A 15,387-nucleotide genomic window follows, 5' to 3' on the forward strand; every position below is an offset into this window, starting at 1 on the left:
AGATAAACCATATGACCGAGAACATTGTCAAGACACTCCTTGAACTCTGACAGGCTTGGTACTGTGACCACCTCCCTAGAGAGCCTTTACCAGTGACCAACCACCTCCTCAGTGAAGAATCTTTTCCTAATGACCAATCTGAACTTCCCCTGACAGAGCTTCATTCAATTTCCTCACATCCTGTTGCTGGTCACCAGTGACAGGAGATCAGCACCTTCCCCTCTGCTGCCCCTGTGAGGAAGTTGTAGGCTGTGACGAGGTCACCCCTCAGCCTTCTCTTCTCCAACCTGAGAAAGCCAAGTGACCTGTTCTGTGTAAGTCTTGCCCTTGAGACATTCTGTATAATAACAGACAAGATATACTCTTGTGAGGAAGGCTGTTAAATGCATGTGTGGGAAAGCCGAGAGATCTGCCATCCAAACATATATCAGACATGTCAAAGACAGGACTAGTTGAAGGCCATGTGACTCCAGGGTACAGTACAGCCAGTACAGATCCTGGGAGCCTTGGATATGATGTTTCTAGGTAAAAAAGGCACAATGGGGAAAAAAAGGGAACAGGATTTGGTGCCAGTTCACAGGCTTCAAGAGATACCTTAGTCATGGAACAAATCAGAGTGCAGACAGTATGGCAACTTGAATATTGTAGGGAGAGCAACAAGGGAAGTAATTATAAGTGATATAGACAGCTTGTGGTGCTTAGAGTAGATAATGGGAAAGCTTTCATGTCACAGTAGAGGCTTGCTTGCTTGCTTTCTGGAAGCTGTATCTGTAAAAGTGGTAATATATGTAATGTGACTAACATGAGACTAGTGAAACGCTTGAACTGTGGAAGCAAGTGGAAGCTACGACTCAACTAACAAAATTGCAGTTCTGCATCCCACAACACTGCATTTGTGTCTCTGTATAGAATGTGTGTCACTTATCCAGATTATGAAGGATTTTTATTTCAAGTAAAGTGAAATACAGGTACAAAACAGATAGCAGCTTGTATTGGTGCAGCATGCAACCAGATAAGCCAGCCAATGGCCTCTGGGGACATTATACAGAGATGTCTAAGTAGTGTGCCAGTTATGCTGTAAATTTCTTGGCCAACAGATATGAATATGTCCTAATGATGGGTGTGGTCTGAACAGTATATTTTTCCTCCATCCACATTTATTTGAAGCTTGTAGAACCTTGAGACAGGTAATACAAACTGAGTGAGAACAAAAGATAAAAATCAGGGCCTTTAATGAAGGAAGAAAGCAGTTAAGAGAGGTTGAGGGTCCTTGGTGCCCTATATGGCAGCAGGAGTCAGCCTGAGCATACAAAAAGGGGATGGAGGTGGAGAAAGAGTTCCTGTTTATGCTGTTTTGCATAGACTGTTCCATCAATTTGCTTTTGGCCGTACAGCAGATACGCATTCTGAGCAGAAGGTATTAGAATATATCATGAACACAGCCCAATTGAGCACAATGCTCATCTAACTGCAGTGCCAGCTCTTGAGATTCTAGCTCTGCAAGGTGAGAATAAGGCATATCTCAGGAAAAGCAGTACTGTTGACAGATGCAGTAACCAATTTCAGAGTACCACACAGATGGCTCTTTGGAACTGAAAAGGCACACTTACACACTGCCGTACCTTTGCTTCTGAGTCTGGGAGGCCCAGAAACCTGAGACCCAACTGAGCAGGATGAGATGCTATTGAGAGCAAAATAGTTCACACTTTAGAGCAGAGGTGTCAAATTCATTTTCACTGGGAGTCACATCAGCCTCACTGTTGCCTTCAAAGGGCCAAATGTAATTATAGGACTGTATAAATGTAACTACTCCTAGAGATTGTCTAGACCACAACTAATCAGGTAAAAAGTTAGCTGTGAAAGAAAGATGGAATTGTGTTTACAAGAAAGTAAACATTAATTCTAAAGTATAGGGGAAGTGCCACACACACACAAAAAATAGACCAATATTTGAAAAGCCCAACTTCAACTGTATAAGGAACTCAGGTTTGCAAAGAGTGAATGTCAACACTTTATTTTGTATAATACTCAGGAAGTGTCTAATGATGCTTCTTTCTGCCCTCACGGTCACTAGAAGTGTATGGGTCAGACTCTAATAATACAATAACGTCAAAGAATGAGGGCAAGGAAAGGCTTTAATATACTGTATTAGTCCCTTTTGTACTTTGATCTTTCAACAATCAATTTGTGCAATGAAGTCTTGACTTGGTGGAAAGGTCCTATAACAAACACAAAGCTCATAAAGCTTACAATAACACATTTAATAAAGGAATATGCAAGAAAGGGTTATTAATCAAGCTCTAACATGTTAACAGTGATAGGGTATGTTCACATTTATTGATAAAATATAGCAAGTAATAACATTTATGTATGGGATAGTTATTTCTTCATTATTCACTGCTTCTGCTATTCTGCTCACAGCTGTGCAATAACCTGCAATTCTAAATATATTAAGACAAGTTGTTTTTCTTAGAAAATATTATATGATGGATTTCATTCACCAGCTACTTAACCTCCAGTGACTTAGTTATATGTAGAGTTGTTATATATTTGTAGAAATAACCAAAATAAATTATGTCTTATTAAGAGTAATTAGGAGCTGATTAATTAAAGAAAAACTTATGAATGACTCTCTTTTTAGCAGGTTTCCCACTTCATCTACAGTGTTATTGACATCGAATACGGATATTTAAGGTTTTACTGATATATTGCCATGGAAGACTTGGAATAGTTCAAGTCAGAATTAGAGTAATACAAAAATGTTCTGATAATTTGAAGAGAAATATTGTTGGAAAACTACTGACAGTGCGATGGCCAAGAATCATTAACAATCTGGTGCTTATTTTTGAACAGGTGTACAATTTAATTATCAAAGCCAATGGGCAATATTAATGCCAATTTCAGAGAAGCAAAACACTGCTGGAGCTTCTGAGCCAACAAGCAAATAAATATCTAATTTCAGTCAGACAATCTAGGATAATCAGGAGTAGTCAACAGTGCTATGGAAAATACTGCAGGCAAGAAATAAAAATGGTACTTTAATTCTCTGTAGTAAAAATAAGCAGTACTTGCCATACTGACACATTGCTGCCAGAGTATTTTGCCCTTCATTAGCCTCTGAGATAATTCCAGATCTCATGCAGGATTAGAAGGGGCAATATCTAAATACATAAGATACACATAAGTATTACATGCTATTATTTCAAATATTTGCTATTTTTTTATTAATTAAGTGAAAAACTTCTAAGAGCTTTGACTTAGAATATATGAATATAGAAGATTCAATTCCTTAGGTTCTTGGAAAAAACCCTTCTACATACTGGAATGAAATAGCTTCTCCTTGTAAACTCCATTAACTTTTTGAATACTATTACATTGTACAGAAAAACACTCCTGTTTTAGTTAAATATTGAGTGGTTAGTAGGTCAAGAGAGGTTCTCCTCCCCCTCTACTCTGCCCTGGTGAGACCTCATCTGGAATATCGTGTCCAGTTCTGGGCCCCTCAGTTCAAGGAGGACAGGGAACTGCTGGAGAGAGTCCAGCACAAAGCCACAAAGATGATTAAGGGAGTGGAGTATCTCCCTTATGAGGAAAGGCTGAGGGAGCTGGGTCTCTTTAGCTTGAAGGAGACTAGAGGGGTGACCTCATTAATGTATATAGATATATAAAGGGTGGGTGTCACGAGGATGGAGCCAGGCTCTTCTCGGTGACAACCAATGATAAGGCAAGGGGCAATGGTTGCAAACTGGAACACAAGAGGTTCCACTGAAATCTGAGAAGAAACTTCTTCTCAGTGAGGGTGACAGGACACTGGAACAGGCTGCCCAGAGAGGGTGTGGAGTCTCCTTCTCTGGAGTTATTCAAAACCCACCTGGACGCCTTCCTGTGTAACCTCATCTAGGTGTTCCTGCTTCAGCAGGGGGATTGGACTAGATGATCTTTTGAGGTCCCTTCCAATCCCTAACATTCTGTGATGATACCAAACTGAAAGGCCAAGTGCACACTTTGGAAGGGAGAGCCACCGTACAGGAAGACCTGGGTAGGTTGGAAGAGTAGGCTAACAAGAACATTATGAAGTCCAACAAGGACAAGTGTAAGGTCTTGCATCTGGGAAAACATAATCCAGGAGTGCAGCACAGGCTGGGATCTAACCCACTGGGAAGCAGCTTTGTAGAAAAGACATGGGGGTCCTAATGGACAAGTGGCTCAATATGAATGAACAGTGTGCGGCTGTGGCAAAGACAGACTGTAGGATGCTGGGTTGCATCAACAAGGGCATCACCAGCAGAGAAAGAAATCATTATCACACTCCACTCAGTGCTTGTCAGGCCAAACCTGGAATACTGTGTTCAGTTTTGGTCCCCACTAAGCAAATAAGACATGGACATGCTGGAGAGGGTCCAAAGAAGGGCCATAAAGATGATCAAAGGTCTGAGAAGCCTGCCACATGAGGAAAGGCTGAGAGAACTGAGCTCGTTCAGTCTGCAGAAAAGAAGGCTTAGGGAGGACCTTATCACCATATTCCAGTATATAAAGGGTGGTTACAAAGAAGATGGAGACCCCCTTTTTACAAAGAGTCCCGTGGAAAAGGTGAGGCATAATGAGTACAAGCTACTCCTCGGGAGACTGTGATTGGACACAATTTTTCATGATGAGAACAATCAGCCATTGGAATAACCTCCCCAACATCGAACACTTTTAAGATTCAGCTGGACAAGATACCATGCCATTTTGTCTAAACCATGATTTTGCCAAGAAAGGTTGGACCAGACCATCCTTGGGGTCCCTTCCAACCTGGTATTCTACGATTCTATGATAAAAGGGCTTGTTAATCTTTCATTAGACAAAGCCAAGATGTTTTGGGAACCTTACATTTGTTTACTACTGTAATCCCTTTAATTTATTTGGCAAATCACCACTTGCAAAGGACACAGTAATTTCCAACTCTTTAACTTATTCAGTAATTAATTTCATGACTTACTTAATTGCATTGTTTCTTTCTTTGAGAGAGTGGTTGTGACTATTTTCTAGGCTTTTTGTTTCCCTGTGTTACATTTTGTATGTGTGTATTACAATGCAGTTCATTCAAAATATTTTTTAATCTCAAATATGATGAGCTTTTTCCTGAGATTTTCTTTATATTTCCACATAATCTCAAATAAAATCTGACTTTTCTTCAGTAGCCTTAAAAGGGTTTACTCCTAGATTTAGTCTTTGTGCCAGGAACCTATCATTATTCATATGAGTTACATAAGTAGTCACATTATATTAAAAATTCAAGTAAACAAGTAGAAACCTTTTGGGGAACATAAGACATCACTAGGGCATGGCAACAGTTGAAATAAGTCAAGCAGCCTGCAATGTGTTTTCTTATGTTTTTTGTAAGATAAAACAATACAACAAATAAAAAAAACAACCCCCTTTTCCCATGATGTGATGCAAATACATTTCAAGAACAGCAGTAATGAAAAGAGTTGGGGTTTTGTTGTTGTTCTTGGTATTACAAAAAACTAAAAACACTGACACAAAACAAAGCCAGCACCCCAGCTATTCCAAAAACATTTAGCTCTGAAGAAGGCAATCTCAACAATAATAACTTAATCAGACAATCTGGCAGTTTAATACATAAACACAGCTATTAAAGTAGAATAAAGAAAAAAACACAACAACCCAAAGCCCAGCCTTCTCACTCAGTAGGCTGAGTTGTGTCACTCCTGACAGTAATTATATGGTTCTCTGCTACATACAGCACATAATTTTGTGTTTAGTTGATATTTGCAAATTACAAAAAAGCCAACCCAGCAGCCATAGTTTTGAGTCATACATTTTAATCATTGTTTACTGCAAGCATTTGCAGCTCATGTTAATTTTAAAGAACTGCACAAGTACTGCATTCCTAGTCATCACTTTTAATTAAAAAAAAGGCAAAACCAATCAACCAAACAAAAACCAAAACCCACCAACCAAACAAGACTCACTAAAGTAACTTTATTTATGCATCTTTATTTTTTTTTTCAGTGCTTAGAGTTTGATGATGACCTCCAGAATATGAAAGAATATCACTCTGGAGATTATATAGCAGAAAAATCACAAAGATACAAGCCAATGTTAACTGGAAACTCAAGAAGCATAACTGATTTTGTGAGCCACACAAGGCTGCCTACTACCCACTATCTGAGAGTCTTTACTAAGCCAACACAATATCACAGTCCAAGAGAGCTAAAAATTTGACTGCTTACTCTGAAAATTATACCTTTATGAAATATTCCCATGTACTTTTTTTCTCAATGTGTTCAAACTGTTGCCTACATATTATGAATGAGAATTTCTCAACACTACTGGGAAAAATCAGTGCTACATTCAGATGAGAATTCCAGATCTCTCTTACGTAACAAAAGAATAAAACCACCTAAAACAGAGCTGTAGGTTAACTTACTGTTAGTGCTGAGAATGTTTAAGACCTTTAGCTTCTGAAACAGAAAGGCAATTATGAGAAAGATAACATATGCTATAGGTAGTTCCCTCTCGAATTATGTTTTGACCTCAAATGGTATCAAATTTCAGAACATATGATGATGTCACATAAAGACTTGTTGACCAATGTATCATCTTATGTTATCATAAGAGGATCTGTTGGCGTTTAGCCCTGAGTCACTAAGTACATCTAGTATTTAAGTGTTCTGAGAACTGCTTATTTTATAAACTGCTGTCATTTGCAACACGTCTGACAGACTATGGAAGCAGTGTTGTATTTTACGTGCAGTAACTATGAATGTCTTGAAGCTAAGCAAGTATGCTTTCTTTCATAACTTTGAATGTTTTCTGTCCTATCATCTGTAGGAAACAACTTGGTTTTCCAGTCAGAAACTCTGAAACCAAAAACCTTGGGAGAAGATTTGTTTCCTCCCTATGTATTCATGAAAAGAAAAGAGAAAAAAAATGCTGATACATTTGACTATTCAAATTATTTGAGAGCACTTGACCTGTATAGTATTTCCATATGTAAGTTATTTCTGTTTGTTTACATCTCAAATGAGTCTCTTCAGCATTACATTCCTAATGGCTAAAATGTAGGAGGTTTGAAGATTACCTGCTTTAAGAAAAGGTCAAAACTGAAAAGGAGAACACAACTTAATCATTCGCTGAGGAAAGGTTACAGGCTGGTATTGTACGTATTGCTTGTTTTTTTCTCGGTCACCAGAGTATCTCTAAAAATAATGTTAGTAGCTAAAAAACTACAGAAAATCTCATGATCAAATGCTTTTCACAGAGTATCAGTATAAGAAAAAGTCTCTGTTTACTTAATTTGCTGCCAAGTAACTTCACTGCAGTAGAGATAATTTAAAAAAACACATACTATTTTTTTGTGATTCAATAATATGACCAATAGCTCTAGAAATTAGCATTTTTCAATATCTAAAATACTATTACAGTTATAGTTGCAAAATAAGAGATCTTCTGTACTTGAATACTCACATTGAATATGATTTGACAGGAAAGGTTACTGCAGAACTGAGGCCGGAAAATGCACTGAAATAGGGGCTCGAATATTTGCTTTTTAGTTTCATGGCTGGAACGGCAAATTGTTAATCTAAGTAAACCAAAGCAGGAGCCCAACCCATGTTCTCTTGATGGGGATTCACATCACTGAGGTATTACAAGGAACACATAGGAAATTTCAGAGTATAATACTTTTGCAAGGAACAGGTATTGTTTAAGAACATGAGTAACTCCTACTAGAAAATAATTAAGAACAAAATTCCAGTGAAAAGACTTCTTTCCAGATATGCTTGTAAAGATATAACTCTTATTTGGCTAATGATGTGTGTCTAATTGGCAGGAATATAGTATTATACAAAATAGCACGTTATGTCTAGTACAATCATGTCTCAGGCTGTTATTAACAGATTGTATTTGATTATCAGTATTACTTATCCGAAATGCTGTATTTAATTGTATCTACCTCTAGCCTTGGGAACAGTTCATAACACTTTTTGGTTTGCAGTGGTAGTTTTCAACCCTCCTTCCCTCCCCTAATTTTCTATAGGACCTAGTCTTGGGTTACGGTTTTGTGTGAAAGTTACATTCTTGCTTTCTTCACTTTCTACATGTTTGAACTTCATTTTTTATTCTAATATTTGACATGAATAATTTCTCAGCTACTTTTAGGTATGAACCATAATAATAAAATGCAACATTGTTAAGAAACTGGTTATTACAACTCCCTTTATAAATGCAGGATGAAAGTCCTTTCATCCTTGCTTCAATTCACATCGGTGTGTACTCTTAATTAGAGGGTAGTAAGAGCAAAGGAAATAAAACAAGAAACAAACAAACAAAAAAAAGGATTCCTCTCAACCAGAGAGCTGGACACAATGTGAGAAAGAAAGTGATTCCAGGATGCTGTTTCATAAAAAAATAATTTGGAAGCTAGTAATAGTAGCAGAACACTACAATATCATCTGAAAAATGGCATAGACAGTATTCCTTTGTATTTTGCTCACCTGCTGATGAAAGTGCTTCCATACTAGATTTTCACAGTTGGAAACTATTTGTTAGCAACCTTATGCAGTAACACAACTAATACTGTGGAGTTAAATCTTTTATTGATATGCAATGTAGCACTGAATCTTTTAAATACATCCAGATGTCAGTTTGGTAGTTATTTTTCCCTTCATCCTCCTGGAAGCATAATTGGAAGGTACTAGAAAAAGATTGTAGGTTTTCCTTTCATAGTTTTTCAGCTTTCTGCAAATGCAAGCATTCAATCTGAATTATTTAGTTGGCTGCCTGTGTTATAAATTAGAAATACCAAAGAAAAGTAAGATTATGAAGCTATAAATATGATAGTAGTGTTGAAATATCTAGATAGATATAAAATTTCGATGTCAAGTCTTTCTCTACAGAAGGTAAAGTCTGTTCTGAAAATGAATATTGCTTGCTGGAAACAATGTATAGAACAGGTCGAGTTTTTTGTTCACATATGCCTTGAAGTGGCATGTAACTCTAACCTTCCTCTGTAGTGTGAGCTCTTATTTAACTACAAAATTCATATAGGCCTATGCACAAGCTCAACTAATTTTGGACTAGACATGATTGATGAACGTCTCCACTTTACTTTTATTTTACTGTTTATCCCCCATTCTCTTTCTCAAAAATTTCCATCAGCCCAAGTTTCATGCCATTACTTTAAGCTCTATGTAGCTTCCTCTTGTGCTATGTGTTGTTCATTAGGTGGCACAAGACTTCTGGATCTTATGTCAGACAACTGCTGTTGGTAGCAATGACACCTCAGTTCTATACTATATACATTTGCTACATTCCTAGAAAAAAGGTTTCTGTTCTCCAAAAATCTGTAGTCTCAGTTTTGTTCCAAGAGGACAAGTGTGTTTTCAATTGTCATGAAGCATAAGACTTGGTAAATTAAATTTTTGGAAATTACTGCTTTTGAATTCTCATTTCAAGAAAGACAACCTTGCTTGAAATCTGGCCCTGCTGAACTCATTGACTCCAGAAAACCAGGATTTTAACCTGTCTTTTAACAACTGATGTTTCCCCATTAGCTCGTCTCTTTTAGCAGGCTAGTTTCTCAATAAAAATGTGCTTTACCAGAATGTGTGCATTCTTTCCACGTAGGAGGAAAATGGAGGTCCTTTCTGTATTGTACATTTGCATTTAAATTGCTGCTATGGAATATGGTGAACACATTACTAGTTAACTTTTTTCTTTTATTAAAAATTCATACTATCAATATTCAGTTATTGTTCTTCCTTCACTATTAGTATGGCAGTACAGTGAGTTAATTAGTCATGCTAATAAAATGTGACTGCTCCCTAAAAGATAATTATTAGGCAGAAAATAGCAGTTTATCAGTAAAATATTAGCTTTTCCTCCTGATTTTTAAAAAATTTGTCACTATAAAAGATTATTAGATAACTTTAACGTCCTCATGTTTTTCTTTATTTATGCTAAAATTGGACAAATATCATTTTTCCCACCTCCCTTTTATGGTTTATTAAGTATATTTAATAGAAGTAACATTTTTACTCGTTAGTTATGTATGATCATTGAATGCTGATGTGAACATGCAGCTTCAGCTTTATGAAATGAACTAAAAATTACTTAAATTACCAGTTCAGTGCATGTATTAAGTGGACATTTTTCATCTTTCCAATTTCCTGAAACAAAGCTTACCTTAGGCACAAGATCAATCTTCACTTATTCTGATTAATGTTGTCTAGAATTAGGAAGGACCAACACTCTAATAATGTAAATTTAAATTCCAATGAAAATACTGCTGAGTAATTTCCTTTGTCAACACTTACGTTTACATGGTTCCTTATGTGTGTATTTTTTAAAAGTAAGGTAGGGGAAAAAAGAGACCTTTGACAATACATCAAAACTAACCAGAAGGGTCACTGTAGCCATATGCATTTGTCCATAATTTGTTCTACCACTAACATTGCACTTAAATTAAGAACTGCAGATTAACTAAGAACAGCTAATGTCAATTCTGTCCTCCTTGTGTGAAGGTGTGAAGCTAGAAACTATTAACTCTCTATATTCCTTGAACTCTATATCCAAAGTTGTGGAAGTGGGGAGCAGCAGGGCAAGGGAATAAGGAGTAAGGTAAAATATAGATCATAGATAATTATATAAAGTACTTGCCCTTGCCTTCTTTAATTATAAGAAAGAGGTTTTAGAATTTTAATACCATCATTTTAATATTCCTCTCTTTTTTTTGTTGTTGTTTTCTTTTTTTTTTTCCAGTATTTTCTATGTACTATATTTTCAACAAGGACATCCATATCCACTTGCTGACAAACAATGGTGCAAACAAAAGACAAGAACATTTTTCTATAGAAAGCACACTAAGATATAAAATGCAAAATGTTGCCAGCTCAGTTGGACTGAGGATGTGTCTATATTTGCTGCCAAACAGGTTTGCCATAAAGCTAGGCTTATAAAGTCTTCCATCCCTAACCTCATTACTATTTAGGTCACAGTGACAGAAGAAAAGTCAGACTACAATACAGAAGTTATAGAGTGTTCTGCCTTGTAGATTTTGTGATAATAGCAAGGGATCCAACACCATTATAACACGGTTTACTAGTGTTTAAAGATATTTAAAAATTGAGATGAAATCAAATAATTTTAAGTGGGTAAAATGGGTCTCGTTCCTCTCTACCATACAAATGCCAAACACAGCTATTGACAATGTCCTAGTATTAGGACAGATTATCCCAACATACATGTGATTTTTGTAACAATATAAATGAGATGCATATGTTAAACTGTCCTCATTTTACTTCTTTACTACCTAATACATCAATTGTTTAAATATAATCTAACTAGCACCAGGTTGCCATGAGAAAAAAAAATTACTAAATTTTACTGATATTAAAGTAAATTCTAAGCTTACAGAATGCTTCAGCTTATTGCCATCTACCTTTTACAGCACACTTATGGAAATTATTATAAAATGCTAAAGCAGGAATGAATACTAGTCTTTCCTGAGATATGTATTTTTCAAATAAAGGATATTGTATTAGGTTGCAAATTTGCTTAGCAGCAAATATTAAGAAATTTTAAAAGCCACTCAAAGTGAAATGAAGACATTTTTGCAGGAATGCTTCATGACCACATGAGAAGAACAGTACACACATATGCTACTGAAGGCAGACGATTACTGCTTAGTTTCAGGTCTCAAAGTCAAAAATAATCTAATTACTAGCAATAGATTGTCATTGTAATGAGAATAAACAGTAAAATAAAACTGAAGCCTCATAATTTTCTGGAGCAGAGGCACGTTCCAATCTAACTAAACAATACTAATTATGATATGTGAATTTTGATAGCATGAAGATATGACAAAGTATAAACTAAATTGGCAGGATAGCAGCTACAAGAAATATTTCCTCTCCTTGACAAGCAAATAGTCGAAGATGCCATATGTTATAAAGGACACATACCTCCCCCCACCAAATATGACCATAATATGGTCATTTTCTAACAGTTATGATTACATATGAAGGGAAATACAGACTTTTGTTAAAGAGAAAAGAAATATAAATATCCGCTAGAAAAGAAGAGTAGAAAATTAAATTAATAATATTATGGTCTAATATATAAAATCACATCATTCTGGTGATCTCTCACTCAGCAAGTAAATCAGAAAGGCTAATAGAGGTATTTCATACACAGTATTCACTGAAAATACAACTGTACTTGAAGTTTCTCCCCTCCTATTTTTTTACCTTTCCTTTGTCAGCTAAAATTCTAGATAAAAATAGTAGTCCAATATTGGTATAAAAATTGTCTTCTAGATCATTAAGCTCACATAGGCTTAGAACACATTGTTTCTCTTGAAATTTAAATTTATTGAATAGCCAATAGAGTTATTATTTAAAAAGCAAACCAAACCAAAATCAAAGTCTTCTTCCAAGATTGTAAAAGTGTTATGAGCAAAATAGACAAGAGAAAGACATTATTTCGTCTGTGGTTGTTGCTTTGAATGTTTCTTCTGTTCTATTTTCTCCTTTTGTTTGCCACACTTTGACTGACAGGAGTGATTGGTATAAAAATGTAACCAGAGTATTATATCAATCTGCTATCAGTGTTCCCATTTCAGAAACATCCATACTTCTGAAAAAAAATGAGTACTATGTTGTTCAGCTCTTCATTTTAGACATCTTAGTAACAGTTCCTTGTATTAATTTTGAATGGCAGCCTATAATTAAGAGCTACTCCATTAAAATGGAATGGTAAATGTGTTTACCTATGAAATTCATTTAATCATTTTGCAGATGGAACATTTAGTCTTGGACCACAGGGAAAAGTGACACAGTAAGCATCCATGATTTGGACAGCTGCTGAAATGATGCCTTTTTATTTTGATGACAAGGTAATTGTTTTGTTCAGAACACAAACTCCGGAATGCTTTCCGCACTCTGACCTGCCGCCCCCCTTACTCCTCCCTTGAGAGACAAATTCATTTTGGCATGCACCAAGAATTTATATTGACCACAGAAAAGCCTATATGATGGTATTGTTTATCTTGCCTCTTGTTCCACTTCTAGCCCATACATCTTGCCCTTTCCCTCAATGCTAGAGACAGATACCTTCCTCCCTGACTGTAGCAGAAACAGTATCAACCCTAATACCATTATAGGGTACCAGGTATCCATTTCTAAGTTTCAGCATAGCATATATTGTGTTTAGGATGGAGACTGTTGTTGAATGCACACACGTAACGTTACAACAAAAGAGGTTGCCTGGAGAAGTTGTGGAGTCTCTGTTGCTGGAAACATTCAAAGCATTAACTGAGTGAGCCTCTGAGCAACCACATTTATCCTTGAAGTCAACTGTGTTTTGAGCACAAGGTTGGGTGACATGTCCTCCTTTTCTTAGGTCCTCTCCAACCTAAATTATTCTGTGATTTCAAAATGCTACTGAAACTTCCCTGGAATATTTAGGTCTGACTAGAACATAAAACTTCATTTTTCAACTTTCTTTCTGTTGAAAAAGTAATGATTTCTCTGCTACCATTTGCTCATATGTCATATCTCCTGATAAGAGCACTAGCCCTAGGCTCCCTGCTGTAATACTAAATAAAAAAAACCCACCACACACAACAAACCAAACAAAAACCAAAACCCAATCAACCAACCAACCAAAAAGACCACAATAAAATAATAAAATAAAATAGTACAACTACAGATTCTATGCATTTTACATTACAATGCAAACAGATTATCTCGTTAACTTCACTACTGTAAAGACCTTTTTGGTTCCTGCCATAAAAATGTGGGCAAAAAAATGCTAATGAAAAATATTAGTACACAAATAAAGTGAATGAAGGAATCAGAGTTCTGTTTTTTGACTAACTATGAAAAGATAGGAATAGACACATGCTTAGATAATGAAGCTGGCTTCTGGAGGCGGTGACATAGAGGAAGGAAGAAAACTAGAGCAAAGAAATAAATTTGTCTGATCAGTGCTTGCATGTACCAGCCTAGTCTTGAACCTGGTTACTAGAAAGTACTTTCTGATTTAGTTCCAGATTGCACATAGTTTCTGGAAGTGGTTTGAGTCTAATTAATTAACCATAAAAGCCAATAGAATTTGAAGTGATGAATTGGGCTCCTCAGAGAAGAAAAAAAAAAAAAAAAAAGAAAAATCAATAACCAATACTATTTTATGTCATAATAGAAAAATATAGAAGTTCTAACAAAACCACAAAATTTCTGTGGCTGCAGATCAACCTTAGATCTACAGATTTATATTGCCAAAATTTGATCTTGCAGAGTAATAAAGCAACGTATTTGATTAGACAAGACTCTCAAAGTGAACTAACAAATTGATGTGTTAGAGCAATGAGACTAAAATCCATTTATTGGAAATACTGTTTCCTAGCACAAAGAAAAGAAGACAACATGAATAATCAAGCTCTGCTGTATGGAATAAATATTGAACTTGGAAATCTTAAACACAAAAGCAAGATAAGTATGAACTTCTAGCAGTTTAGATACACTACGTTTGAATTTTTATGCCATAAACAGCAAAGCAACATTGACTTTATATGCAATGAGCAGATTTACATGAAACTAATGATCTACAAAAATTAAGTTTGGAAAACTAAGACAGTGTGAACCACAGCTGAGTCTTGGCAACTAAAACCACAGTATTTAATGCTTTATGAGGGATTTAATAAAAATCAACCAACCAAATGTAATAATCCTAAAGCAGAAATCACCATTAAAAAGGGGGAAGGAAAAAAAAAAAAACAGTGCATTAAATTACATAATGTATTAAGTGTAGAACATGAAGAAATAACAACAGTTCCTGAGATCTAAACATTTATTCATCCTAAGGACTTAAATGAGAATACAAAAGCACCCTGGAATATACTGAAAATACTACATAATGCAATGTCATGCTTTTATGTCAAACAAGGTGTCACTAAAAGGAACCGCTAAGTATTGGGAATATGAAATACATATGTATTACCATTACTTGGGCAAGCCTATTAAACAGGAAAGTGTCATAATCCATGAAATCATCAGAAATATTTAGAGTAAATCCTTGCAAATGAAAATTTCAGTTCTAAAAGTTTTGTTATAGCCAGGACTTTTTTTTTTCCTTATAATTTACTATTCAAAAAAGCAGACCATGAAACACTGATGGATTGAGACCTCTTACCTTGAGCAGGAGATAATTCCTTGGTGGCAATTCATTACCCTTAAAGGTTTGAAAACATATTCTGTTTTTAGGGAGGCCTGGAAAGTCAGCTGTTTTATACATTACATACAGGTGAATTATTTCAGAGGTTAGGACCCAGGTGTAAAAGATCTAGATTCAATTCCTTCTCTGTCTAAATGGATTTGA

The sequence above is a fragment of the Caloenas nicobarica genome, chromosome 2 (genome assembly GCF_036013445.1).
Source record: "Caloenas nicobarica isolate bCalNic1 chromosome 2, bCalNic1.hap1, whole genome shotgun sequence".
Taxonomy (NCBI): domain Eukaryota; kingdom Metazoa; phylum Chordata; class Aves; order Columbiformes; family Columbidae; genus Caloenas; species Caloenas nicobarica.